This window comes from Eupeodes corollae, chromosome 1, assembly GCF_945859685.1.
Source record: "Eupeodes corollae chromosome 1, idEupCoro1.1, whole genome shotgun sequence".
In the NCBI taxonomy this organism is placed as follows: Eukaryota; Metazoa; Arthropoda; class Insecta; order Diptera; family Syrphidae; genus Eupeodes; species Eupeodes corollae.
Window position 1 is genome coordinate 75,551,349 of NC_079147.1, and position 14,072 is coordinate 75,565,420.

A 14,072-nucleotide genomic window follows, 5' to 3' on the forward strand; every position below is an offset into this window, starting at 1 on the left:
GAAACAGCAATTAAAACAGAAATGTATAGAAGCATCAACCTTGTAACATAAGCGGAGTACAAGGTTCGGAGAAGCAGCAACCTCATAGCAATATGTTCTTACAAACAGCGAGTTACTGGCAGTAGCCACCTCGTTGATATATTCGATGTTCGTTATAGGTGCAAGCAGACAGAGAGAGTTACCAGAAGGAATTTTCTCGTAAAAGAGGGAAGCATAAACAACAAGTATAAGCCGAGAGTAAGTAGATGTCACGAGGTCGTAGAAGCAGTGAGTTCGTTGAAGTATCAGGCTAAAGGGCCTTGCACATGAGCGAGAACAACGGAACAACGTGATTTTATACATTTTAAAAAGTCATTTTCAAACAAAAACACATTTTAATTATAAGAAACCAACTGACACTTATGTTACGATAAATAAATTTGCATTTTGTTCTCTTAAACAAGAAAATTGTGTAAAAACAGGTTGGTAGTAACAAATTGCAGTGTGGTTGCTACGAACTGTCAAACTCTATTTTCATACGACATATCATCCACACTGTTCGCGCGCAACTTAACCTCAAAATTATAACACTCTTGTTTTTTGTGTGTAAAAGTCATGGCTGAGAAAATATGGAATCAAAATTAAAAACTTGTCGCTGTCTGTGAATAGAAATAAAGCTCATGTGAAAGAAAAATCAAAATATGCGAACATCCATAGTTCGCAGTTCGTAGCTCATGTACAAGATGCTTAATTGATAAACTCGTTGCTCGTTAGAAAACCAAGCAGAAAAAAAATGTGTTTGCAGAATCAGTGAGTTTTCAAGACCCTCGAGCTCGTAGAAGCAAAACTACAAGTGAGTTCGTTAATCAACTTGAGCATCAAGCTTGTAGAAGCAGTGAGTTCGTTAAAGTAGCGAGCGAATTGATAAACACGTTGCTTTGTTATTGAAGAAAGCAAAAAGTGTGAGCTTGCAGAACCGCGCATTTCGTAAAAACTGGAAGCAGAAACAACAAATCAGTAGAAGCAGCAAACTTTTAGAAGCAGTACGTTCGTTGAAGTAGCGATCTTGTTAATAAAATATTGAAGCAGAAACAACAAGCTCGGTTACGAATTGGTAGAAGCAACGAAATCGTAGAAGCAGTGAATTCGTTAATGTAGCGAGCTAATTGATACATTTTTTGGTCGTTAAAGGAGCAAGCAGAAAAAGTGTGCTTGCAGAATCATTGAGTATCCAGGACTTGAGCAGCAAGGTTATAGAAGAAGTGAGTTCGTTGAAGTAGCGAGCGAATTGATAAACACGTTGGTTGTAATTGAAGAAAGGGGGAAGTTTGAGCTTGAAGAAGTAGCGCATTTCGTAAAAATTGGAAGCAGAAACAACAAGTTAGTAATATTAGCGAGTTAGTAGAAGCAACGAACTCGTAGAAGCAGTTAGTTCGTTGAAGTACCGAGATAGTAGATATACTTGTTGCCCGTTTAAGGAACGAATAGAAAGAGTGAGCTATCAGAAGCAGCGAGTTTCTACAAGCAACGAGTTTCTACAAAAAGCGAGCTAATAAAAGCAGTGATACAGAGGAGCTAGTTGATAAACTGGTTGCTCATTGAAAGAGTTAGCTTATAGGAAGATTGAGTTCATAGAAGCAGCGAGTTTGTTTTGACACCTCATAGAGAAAACTAATTCGTAAAAGCACGCAAGTGCAAAAAGTTTCTATAAGCAGGAAACTCTTAGAAATAGCCAAAGATATAAAATACTTTTACCCGAAGAAGTAGTGAACTTTTAAAGGGATGGAAATCACCTACTTCCCATAACAGATAAAAAGACACGCTTCAATAGGCTGTCACTTTCGATTCTTTTTTATGAATATGGTCACCCTATAAGTTTGCAACAACAGCGACGATTGGAATACATAAATCAATTAACGTATCATTTTCAGAATAATTCATCCCCTTAATAAATCTCGTGGCACTGAGTCTGAGTGACTTGTATAAAATCAAGTATGTTGCATTTGCCCATCACAAACAATGGGAACTTTACAATTTTTGGAAAGAAAACATACAATGGGTTGAGTAATAGAAGGTATATAGTGACCATCAGCCGACGATACCATTGTAAAAGGGTGGCGCTGAGCTCAATAGCAGCAGACGACTTCATAGACTATATTATTATCATTACATGCATTTGACGTTCTATGAAGTTTTTGACATTCTTATGACAAAAGGGGTCGTCGTGGTCGTAGTCGTAGTCGTAGTCATCGTTCGTTGTGTTTCAGTGATTTTCCCCCGTTTGTGTCAGAAGGATTCAACTTAGTTTCTGACAGCTAAGCTACTTACGTACGATATATACGACTGCGAGGAGCTAAACCAAACCAACTGTCATTTCTGCATGAAAACGAAGAGGGAAACTTAGACAAAATAAAATAAGCAAAAAAGAAAAAGGACAGAGATTTGTTTTATAAAGTTCTTTTGAAATGTACTATAGGTAGGAAAGAGTACTATGAACTTAACTGAACTGAAATGAAGTGAAGTTCTTGGGTTTATTTTATTTTTGTCTTATTTTCTTCTTCTTTTATGTGTTATGTAGGTATACCGTTAAAAGGGCGTATGTTGGTGGTACTGGTGTATTTGAAAAGTTGACACCACCGTAAATTGTTAGATAATTTCTTGGAATTTTATCATTGGAAATACTTGAGAGAATATTATGAAAAGAAAATGTCACAAAGTAGAATTGAAAACACTTACAAATGTGAATGCAAAGGATTTTTTGAGTTTTTGTTTTCTTTCTTTTTTTTACCGGAAAATAAAAAAACAAAACGTCAATTGCATAAATGTGAACATTATGACGTAATAACAGTAAAAAAAAAAGGTAAAACAGTTTTGTGTCTTTATGACGTTTCCGTAAACATTTTCTTTTTTTAATATTCAAAAGGTTAGTAAATAGTAGAAGTAGAAATTATCTACTCTTGCGTTATTTTCCGATTAGATATTAAATAAAGCAAATTATGACATTTTATAAGACTGAATCAGGGAACTTTTGTATCTTTTAGGGTGTGCGAAATTTGTATCAACTGTGTGGCATAAAACGGTTCTTAGGTTTGTTACTTTAAATTGCTTAGGGTTCAAGTAGCTCGGTTTATACGCGAGAGCGCTCAGATCGTAACAAAGTTGTCAGAATGTAAGAACTTTATGGCTGAATCACAAACACGCTTCAGCTTCGGGTTCGTCTGCGTTGCCGTGGGCCTACTTCGAGGTGGCTTTGAATGATATTTCTATTATTTCATCCCTCCAAAGAGCAAATATTTTGTTTGTTGACATTTTTTTACAACTGATGAGCTGTCAGACAAAGCAAATGTTCATATAATTGAACTAGAGCTTCCGTTTGGAGTCGCTTTACGTTACATTACGTTCTTTTCTTTACGATTGTCAAACGAAACGTGAGGTCGAAGCTCCATTGTGATAGCATGCATTGAATTCATATCGCTGAACTTGTAAACGTCAAGCGAAGCCGAAGCTGAAGCGTGTTTGTGTTTCAGCCATTAATATCTTATTTAAGTGTCAGTTATAGCTTTCATTAATTTTCATAATTGAAAACAAGGCTTGATATCTCACTGCTGAGACAAAGAAATTGTGATCCATCCAAGCTAAATAAAATAATCAAGGAGTCGTATTCAACTGTAGTTGATGTAGGCTGTAGAAAGGCACGAGAATTAAGTAATGAAGTTGCGATAGTTAAGAGCATATTTTAAGAACTTGTATAGATTTAAATAACATTTGCCATTCAGTATTTGAAAAAAATCGGGGCGATTTATTGTTTCAGCTTCTAGAAATAATCTCCGGTATGAATTGAAAATAGGACAGATGCTGACGAAGTGGTAGGTGTTCTCAGCTGCATCAAGATTACACATTGTGCATAAGCCAAGAGTGTCATGCTGAAATGCCCTATAGCATTCAGAAGAGGCGTGACCATTCCCGTGCCCAATAAATATTTGCGAAATACTGCGGATGAAAGTATGCTTGGTAATCTAGAGCTGGGTAGACTGAAAACTTTTCGGAAATATTTCAAATGTATTTCAAGGGTAGTAAGAAACGCTTTTGGAAGACCTGTTTCGATGTTTATAACGTAGTTTGGTGTATTATCTGGTACGTTGAAACATCTTTTGACGAAAAACCTTTGAAGCTGAATCACGGACTTTAAACTTTGCCGAATGTAGCACTAACTCATTTTTCAGGAACCTAGATCAGGTTGGATTGATTGCATTTTTTGATGTTGCAAGCCTCTTTGTCAGATGTTCAGACCAAGACATATTATATGTAAAGACGACGCCAAGATATTTTTACTGGTTTGTTATTTTTACTTCTACACGATTGAAATTCCATTTTTTACTAAATGGTCTTCGGCATCCATTCCTCAAAATAACAATTTCAGATTTCTCAAGATTAACTTCAAGGTTCCATTTATCGCAATAGCTGCTAAACTTGTTTACAATTGTTTGAAGTAAAGCTGGACTCTCAGCCAAAATTACAATATCATCAGCATACAAAAAAACATTTATACCGATTCTTTCCACATGTATTCCGATGAGGAGTTCAGAATGTAGGTCATTTAAGAACAAGACAAGTAGCAGAGCTCTCAGAACGCAACCTTGTTTAACGTCTTTGCTCGTTCCAAAGAAATTAGGGGTGCTGCTTCCATCCCATACGGCGGCAACTAGGTCTTGGTATAATAGTTCGATAATTTTACCCATTTTCGTCTTCTCTGTTAATAGTGTCGATCGCAGCTTTTAAGTCTACTAACCAAGCATTAAGTTTCTTCTTCTGGCTTAGTTGCAGCGGAATAAGGCATGAAAGATTGAAAATTTAATCAATGGTACTATAATCTTTTCATTGAGTACATTGTTGTTTTTAATCCAAGTCGTGAGGCGGTTTAGGAGAACTGAGGTGAATAATTTGTAGAGGGTATCTAAAAATGAAAGCTCACGATAGTTAGATACAAGACTAGCGTCACCTTTTTGAAGACCGGAAAGATAATTAGATTTTTGAAGGATGTTGGTATTGTTTCAGTTTCGTAGATTCTTTTCAGCAAAGTATGAACCTCCCCAATAAAAAAAAAACTTACATGGAAAAACTATATCGGGAGCTTTGTTTTTTTTTTAAGCTTCAATCGCAATCTTCAAAAGTTCAGGTATTTCAACTAGATTCGTTTCACAGGAATATTCTCCACTGCTGAATTAAGTAAGGGATTTTTCGAAAAATGACAAGAATTCAAAAGCTGTAATTTGGGTTCCGGTATTCGCAGGATTACCGGGTATCTCTTTGGCCAGTTTCCACCAATTTTTTTGCTGTATTAATAGGGTTCCCGTATGCTTCATCGATACACTCTTTTAAGGAGTTGCATCGTGTTTCAACACTATCTAAAGGCAAGAGTTTTTGCACAGCAACTTTATCAATTCTATTGGTAAACCATTTAAGCCTTGGAAGCAACAATGAACTGGGGGAACTTTGCATTTCTTCAAAAGCTTTAAGACCTAAAACTAGCGGCATGTGTTCCGAAAAGATTTTACTTTCAATTGAAAACTTTTAATCATTTCCAATGCACTGTATGAAGGGCAGCAGTAAACTCTCCAGTTTTATCGCCAAAGCCTCTCCCGTTAAGGATAAATGCACCGATGTCTTCTAAGAGCTCACAAAACATACTTCTGTTGCTGTCACTCACAGTACCTTTTGAAATTCTCACTTCAGTGATAAGCTGTGATATCCGTGAATCAACTGTTCCTTTGATTAATGTTCTGACGTAAAGATCTCCCATAATCCAAGTGGATTCATCAAAGGCAATATGTAAACTAAAGAAGGCAGCATTCTTCGAAGCTGAATCCAAGAGATTAGCGTCTTGTAAAAGCGGAAAGAATTTTTGGAACCTGTCAAAGCAGCTGAACGGAAAAAAGTTTTCAATCCTTTTTGGTATAGGTTCTGATCAGCTGGCAGATCACTTTCAGAGTTTGTTGAATCCGACAGAAGGCAAACTTGTTTTTCAATACGCTACTCCGGGTTTTAAAAATGAAACTCTTGATGCTGCAATAAGACACCAAGAAGTGATTTCAGCTGTAATGGAACTTAAAGATGGGAAAGCATGCGGACCGAATGACATACCAGCAGAATTTTATAAGTAAGGAACAGCAGACAACTATTTATAACATGGAAACAGGAAACATACCACTAGAATTCAAGGAGTCCATCATTTTCCCGATTCATAAGAAAGGTAGCTTGGCCGAGGTGTCTAATTACAGAGGAATATCCTTTCATATAAAATATTCACAGTGGTTTTGCAAAAACGTTTCAATAAATGGATAGAAGACAAGAGGCTCTTAAAGGAGTTTCAAGCAGGCTTTAGGACGGGTTGACCACATTTTTACCCTTAAAGTATCGCAGAAACATTCCTGAATAAGGACAAGAAGCTACGAGTATGTACGTTTTTCGTTGACCTTAAATCTGCATTTGATATGATCGATAGACATGCGCTTAACTACAAGCTGTATAGTAACCGAATGTCATGGAAGTTCGGAAGAGTTATTCAGAATCTATATGCAAATACAATTGCTAACGTATGGAATGGAGAAGAATTGTCGAGAGGGTTTAAGATACAATCGGAAGTCAGACAGGGCTGTACATTGAGTCCGAGTCTGTTCGCCTTGTTTATTGAAGATCTTACAGACCTCTTACCAGGTGGATAAACAATAAAAGCATTGCTGTTTATAGACGACATTTTCTTTTGGCAGCATCACATGAATCATTACAATATTGTCAGCTTTGGAGTTCGATAATAGGTCTAACATTTTGATTTTTAAACAAGGAGGAGGTCGCAATTCGGCGAAAGAAAAATGGGGAGGTCATTAGAGTTGTCACGGAATTCAAATACCTTTAAGTTCACTTAACGATAAATTTGAGCACGGAAATTCATCTAAGAGAGAAACTAGTTAAGGCTAAAGGTGCAATTAGTTCAACTTGGAATAGATGTTTTTCTAACAAAAGTATTTCACATAGGAACAAGTTCAAGATACTTGAAGCGGTAGCTGAGTCTGTCATGTTTTACGCGGCACAAACTTGGGGAACGAAACATTACGAAACAGTTGAGAAACTTCTCCGATACTTTATTAAGCGAATTTCTAGACTGCCATCAAATAAACCTAACTATGTTATTATGTTGGAATCAGGATTATCACCTATGTTCATATGAACCCTAAAAATACAAGTCGATTACCTCTTGAGAGTTATAAAGATGAGCAATAATAGGCTTCCGAAGATAGCAGAGCTTAATGTAATACGAACCGAAACAAGTTGGTGTGAATTTCTTTCCCAATGTGGAATGGAACTTAACCATTTGTGTAATAATCAGGATCAGGTCAGAAAAGATCTCACCGATGCATTTGATGTCAAAAAAGGTTTTAGACAAGGCGATGCACTGTCATGCGACTTTTTCAATATCGTTCTGGAAATAATTGTGCAAAACTCAACCGTCAACACTAGAGGCACAATCTTCCAAAGGTCTATTCAATTACTCGGATACGCAGATGATATTGACATAATTGGAAGATCAAAGCGTGATGTCAGTGGAGCGTTTTTGATCATTGCGACGGAAGCGAAGAAGATGGGTTTAGTTGTCAATGAGGGCAAAACCAAGTATTTGCTGTCATCATAAAAGGACATTGAACAACGACGTCTTCGACAAAAACTCACCATGGACAGCTATAACTTCTATTGATAGCACCGCTATCAACACAGGCAACGACACCAGCGCAGAAATCAAAACAAAATTGCCATTGCAAATTGCTGCTTCTTTGGAGTTAGAAGGCAATTGAGCAGTAAGGTCCTCTCTCGAGCACCTAAAATCACCATCTATAAGACACTCATCATCCCGGTTCTCATATTTAGCGCTGAGGCCATGTCAAAAAAAGATGAGAACGTCTTAGGATGCTTCAAGAGAAAAATTCTTCGGGTAATTTGGTCCGTACGGATAGATGGAGAATGGAGGAGAAGATATAACGACGAATTCTACGGGCTGTCCTAGTTAGCAGAATTAAAGTCCAAGGGATTTAATGGCTTTGTCATGTAAAGCGAATGGACATCAACGCTCCAGCCCGAAAGGTCTTCGAATCCAATCGCGAGGGACGACGCAGTGGAAGAAGACCGCAACTCAGGTGGCGCACTTAGGTGGGTGAAGACCTCAACCAAATGAGTCATTCGAAACTGGAGACAGCTAGCTAGGGACCGAGCTGGCTTGAGACGCATGTTTGTTGAGGTCAGGTCCGCCCTTACTGTAGCGCCACTTTAAGTAAGTAAGCAAGATTACAAACGCTACTCTGAAGGGAATCTGCAGTCTTCTAAACTAAAATGCCAAATAAATCGAAATTATTGGAATACGGGGAATCGAAACCGAAAGTTGTAAGCTTTATTTGATTTATCATTCAAAACCTTTAAGTCCCTATTTTTACCCTCTTTACGGTAATTTTTTTTACCGACTTTCAATGTCATACATATTATTATCTAATCAAAACCCTTAAAATTAAGTTTCAAGTTTCCACAATTTCAACTTCTTACAGACCTTTTTTCAGATGAAAAGGTATCCATTTTCATTTCGAACGCTCCAGACATTTTTCTACGAAATTTCTTTTAAATCTGTTTTGAAGTTTTAGCGTGATTTCGAAACATGCAGAGCTACTTTTGCGTTTATAATGTTAGTAAGAATATTTAATTACAGGCTTAGAAAATTAAAATTAATTTTATGGTTAAAAAGTAAACTTAAAAATCCTAAAGAAGATGCTTGGAGTTAACTAATTGTTAAATGCAATCATCTTCGGATTATCGATGTTGTTGAAGCAACTAAACTTCAAGCAATCCTCCTCTCTAGTAAAAATAAAGTATTTGCGTATTTTCTTAGTGAAAGACGAAGTGAATATGATTGCTGGTTTTCGAATCAACAGAGCAGAACTAGATTTTCGATTTTTTTTCTACTCATAAATACTTCGTCTTTTCCACAGAGATTAGTTATACGAATCTTACCTTGGCTTAAGTAGAAAATGTGCATGAAGTTGATGATTGAATTACCTAGAAAGAAAAATAAACATTGGATTAGATATTGTTTTTGAATAATTTAAAAAACAGTAGAAACATTTTAGTAATTTTTGAAAATATAAATAATTGATTTAAAAATAATCTAAAAATTGGGTCAGTGTTTCATGTTTATCAAAATAAATTCGGTTTAGCTTCACTCTTATACAGGCTTAAAAATCTTAACATTCCTTTTGTTTGAATAATGAAAAACAAAAGGTTTTTTCGATTTTACTAAAAAAAATTGGAAACAAATTTCTGACAAAAAAATTTTGGAAACAAATATCACAAATACAAATTAGGCAATGTTTTTATAAACAGTGGAGGAAAATTAGAAGAAATAAGAAAATTGGACGAAATAAGAAAATCGGAACGAATAAGAAAATGAGAAGAAATAATAAGACGAAGAAGAAGGGAATCGTTTTAGAATATTGAACTATGTTAAGGCATACTCTTTTCAAAAACGTTTTCGGATGACTTGGTCTACATTTCGAGTAAGTTTTTTTGTATTCATTACTGTTTCTCACAAAATTTCACAAAACTTCCAACATTCGGATTGTAACGAACTTAAGTAATTTTGATAAAACTCGAATTGCGAACAACCAAAAATACATATGAAGCTGTTTGATATTTTGGAAATTGCAAGAATTGCTCTTTTGTTGAAATATAAACTTCCAAGCACTTTGTTCAAACAACGAGATTGTTATTTAACCTAAGAAAACAGTTTATTAAATGATCAGATTCGAAAGATAATCAACTAAACTTAATAGATAGTTTTGAATGCTTAATAGGATATTCACATTTTCTCGTCTGCTATTTTTGTGCGATTTCAGCATCAATTATAAAAACAAATGCCAACTTTATCGCAAATCGTTTTATTTTTATTAACAAAAGAATTGCCACGTTCACTCAGAGCTGTTTGTTTACATTTACGAACGGATTTTTGGCAATACTGCTGTAGTGCTACTGTGAAGTCCTTATTAAACATAGCTTAGCTAAACAGTACTCCCTCCGACAAATTGAACAAAGCAATTAAAGAACTAAATCGTCAGCATACAAATGAACTTATCCGTTGAAAATGTGACGTAAGGGAGGTCAATTATAAAAACAGCAAAAATATCAAAGGACCCAAGACGGACCCCTGAGGTATCCCCATATTTGTAATATAAGCAGATTGGAAATACCAACTCGGGTTTTTTTACGCTGGACACTGTCAGCAAGGGATGTACTAGAGATGGAGAAGTTAAAGTTAAGTTAACTGAATTCTGAAATATTATAGCACTCAAGTGTTTTGAAGTTCACCAATATATAAATAAAAGTTGAAAATATGGACAAAGTATTTACAAACAGGAGGTAGTGTGAGTATTAAAAACTTTCCATTCAGGACTCGCAGTTGATTTAATTGATCTGAAAAAAAAAATAAAAACAGTTTTACCTCTCTGGCACAATAATTATGTATGTATATCTTATGGATTGCATGATCTTGACATACAGATAATTAGATAGCTCTTTGGAACCAAATGGTAATTTACTTTTATTAGGTGTATTTTTTTTTTATTCGATTCTGTTACGAACAAATATAAACTGTCCTTTAAGGAACTCAGTAAGGTTACACTTATATCTCCGAAGGAAAAGCCTATTCTCATCTTCTTTTATTTATTACCCTTTTATTTATTATTACCCTTGTTGCTAACGAGGTTAAGGTATCATTTAAATATGTTTAAAAGTTGTTAAACTTTGATACTTTCAAATTCACATTCGGTTAAAAAAAATTTACTATTTGAGTTCAAGCTTATGTGTGTAAAGTTTTACTCAGATGATCACGCACGACGCGACGCCTGGCGGTAGCGAAAGATAAGAGGATACACGAAGATAACGATTATGACAGGTCTGTTAAGACTTGTCAGCAATTTTTGAATTTCTGTTCTTTGTTTCAGAAACCTATTCGAAGCTATATGTGGGTTCGTGTTTAGAGTTTACATGTTTTTGGATAGCAGTAGAGTTTCAACTTTCAGACCTTACTAGTAAATCATATTTTTAAACTTTGCGGAAAATAAAAATAAAAAAGTTCTTTACCTATTTTTAAAATAAGAATAAAACATGCAGCCTAAGAGCTGAGAGCTAATTTTTGAATTGAAAGGAAACCAGTTGAAATTAAAATTGTAAGTAGTCTTAGTAGCGGTGATAAAACAAACGTTTGTCTCCGGCACGTGTTTGCCTCGTTTTTGAGGAAAAGTGCATCAAAAGTACACCCTGTTTGAACATTAAAATAGGGAGGGAAACCACTTCAAGTGCATTGCAACTTGATGTAAATGACCCATGTGGTTTCGAAGGACGAAATTGGACTGCAGAGGTCACCGAAAACGTTTTTAGACTTTTGGAAAACAATTTGAAATTGGCCTCATCCGGAAGCCTTCTACTCCCTGATTGTGAATATGTACATAATAGAAGTCTACGTGGCCGCATTTTCCTGGCAGATGTCGGCGAAAATTCGTTTATTTTGGCATTTTGTATTTTTAGGAAACCACTTGAGATTGTTCGCATTCGAAAGCCTTTGACTTCTTGAGTTCGAATATGAAGGCGCATGAAGGCGTGTAGGTTGCCGTATTTAAGCAAATCTTTGGATAACAGAGTTAGCCCAATAAAAGATATCACAGTCGAAAACTCTTCGATACCAGACGTTAACGAGATTTTTAGACGTTAACCTATTTTTACCAATTTTAGTTTCCTTAAAAGTTTTTATTTCTTGTATAAACAAATAAAAATTGAATGAATGAAATTAATTAGAAGTCTCTCTCTTCTATTATCCACGAGATATCGAGAACCGAACATCAATTTTTACCAATTTTGCGTAATATTTTTTGTAGATTTAAATTTTTTATAAAAAAACTCACTGTTTTATCTGAATTTGAGATAAAATTAGTTTGAAACCAATATTTTTAATTTTTGAAAAGATATTTGAGTCGAAAATCCATTCTTACCAACTTTTGTTAAATTTTATTTAGGTTTTTAGTCTTTTTGTAATATAAAAACTGTCAATTCGATTTTTCTTAAAATTTTACCGGATGTTGAAAACAATCTTTCTAAGACTAAGTTAGTTAAAAGCCATAATCTCAAATTTTTAAAAAGATTTTTGAGTCGAAAATCAATTTTTACCAACTTTTATTATTTTTTATTTAAAAAAAAAAAAACTTTGGTCTCATGGTCTTCTCCTACAAAAGCTTTAGATGTTTGGATTGAATGCTTCATTTTTACAGTGGATACGTTTCTGATAGAAAACAAGCTGTTAAAATAGATTATTGTGTTTCAAATCTTATAGACGTGGTGTAGGGCCTTCCACAAGGCAGTCATTTGGGCCCACTTCTTTTTATAATCTTTATAAATGATTTACCTTCTGTTCTTAAATTTTGTAACTGCTGATGTATGCCGATGATGTGAAAGTTTTCATAGCAACACCTTCACTTTAAGATGGCTTATTAATGCAGTAGGATCTAAACAATCATCTTCAGCTGAATTACTCGAAACGTAAAATTTTTAGTGTATCTAAGTTTTCATCCCTTATTGACTTTGAATATAAATTCTATGATGTTAGTCTTCTGAGGGTAATGATCTTGGGGTGATTTTTGATTCAAAGAATGACTTTAGATCTGATGTTGATTACATTGTATCTAAAGGTAATTCACTTTTAGGTTTCTTGAAGCGGAACTCCAAAGATTTTAAGGATGCCTATACTTTGAAGACCTTATTTATGTCTATAGTTCTACCTGTTTTAGAATTTGTTTGTATTGTCTGATCTCCTTTTTATGAAAATAAAATTTTAAGATTCGAAAGAGTTCACAAAAGATTCACTCGTTATGCACTTGGAAAACTTAACTGGGTTGGGTCTTTACCAGATTATAAATCATCGTGCGTTCTTATTGCCTTAAAAACGCTTAAATGTCGGAGACAAGTCCGAAGTGTTTTGTACATTAAAGATTTTATTGATAACAGAATAAATTCTTTTAATTTGTTTTCATTAATTCCATTCCATGTTCCATCACGAATTTTTCGCAACAAAAATATATTATTTTATCTAATTATTATATTTAATAAAAAATATTAAAATTTGTCTAGGGGGTTGTACCGACCCTCAAAGTTTTGACAAATTGATATTTTTATGCTTTTTTTCCCTTCCTTAATTTCGATTCCTGAACTACTATTTACTATAAAATATTATCTTATTAAGTTTAGAACATATTTGACGTTTTGATTTGCATGCAACAATACTTTTCCAGCGGTTTCAAATTTATAAGGTTTTAAGCTAAAAATACCCCCAATCGGTGACCAAAAAAAAAATCGGAAGCAAAAAAATGGTCTACGCAGGAAACGCATATTGTCTCAGGAAACTGCAATGAAGAGTTGGTGCGATACGATTTATCGACGGTTTATCGATGCGATCTGCTGCTACTGACCCTTCTGCTGTTTTGGCTGATGTCGGTGGGGTTTCTTCCAAAGATTCAACTCTTCCTTTAGACAAAAATAAGATCCACCAAGCTGCATCGAAATGACGTAATGAAGCTTTAGAAGATATTGGAGGTATTGCTATAAAAAGCATTTACATTTATGAAAGAAACAACAAGTCCCTGATGAATAGGGGCGCGTTATTACCGTAAAGAAATTTTTGAAGAACACATCTTAATTTTGGCAGAACCCGGATAAATTAACTTGGGACACACAACGCCAGGTCGTGGCACCGCAAAAGGGATTTTTACTTCCATCACAACCTTTTTAGAGAGTCAAGGTTGGAATTTAGATGACGTGCTTTGCATTGGATGTGACGGAACTGCAACTAACACTGGTTGGAAGGGAGGCGTCATTCAATATTTAGAGGAGTTCTTGAAGAGACCGCTGCAATTGTGTATTTGCATGCTTCACGTCAATGAGTTACCTCTTCGTCATTTATTCTTGACATTAGATTATTGCACTTCGGGTCCTAGAGAATATTCTGGACCTATTGG

At 35.0% G+C, this 14,072-nt stretch overlaps 1 protein-coding gene across 2 annotated transcripts in view; it reads right to left on the bottom strand.

Moving 5' to 3' along the window:
* The window catches only part of LOC129953797 (protein roadkill), a 448,090-nt gene that overhangs the window by 358,485 nt on the left and 75,533 nt on the right, over positions 1–14,072 (bottom strand). The window contains exon 1 of one of the 2 annotated variants that reach the window (XM_056067263.1): positions 9,028–9,054. The exons of the other annotated variant lie outside the window; for it this stretch is intronic. The gene's annotated coding sequence lies outside the window, so the exon portion shown is untranslated. Of the gene's footprint in view, positions 1–9,027; positions 9,055–14,072 lie in introns of those variants that run through there. 2 annotated transcript variants of the gene reach the window in all.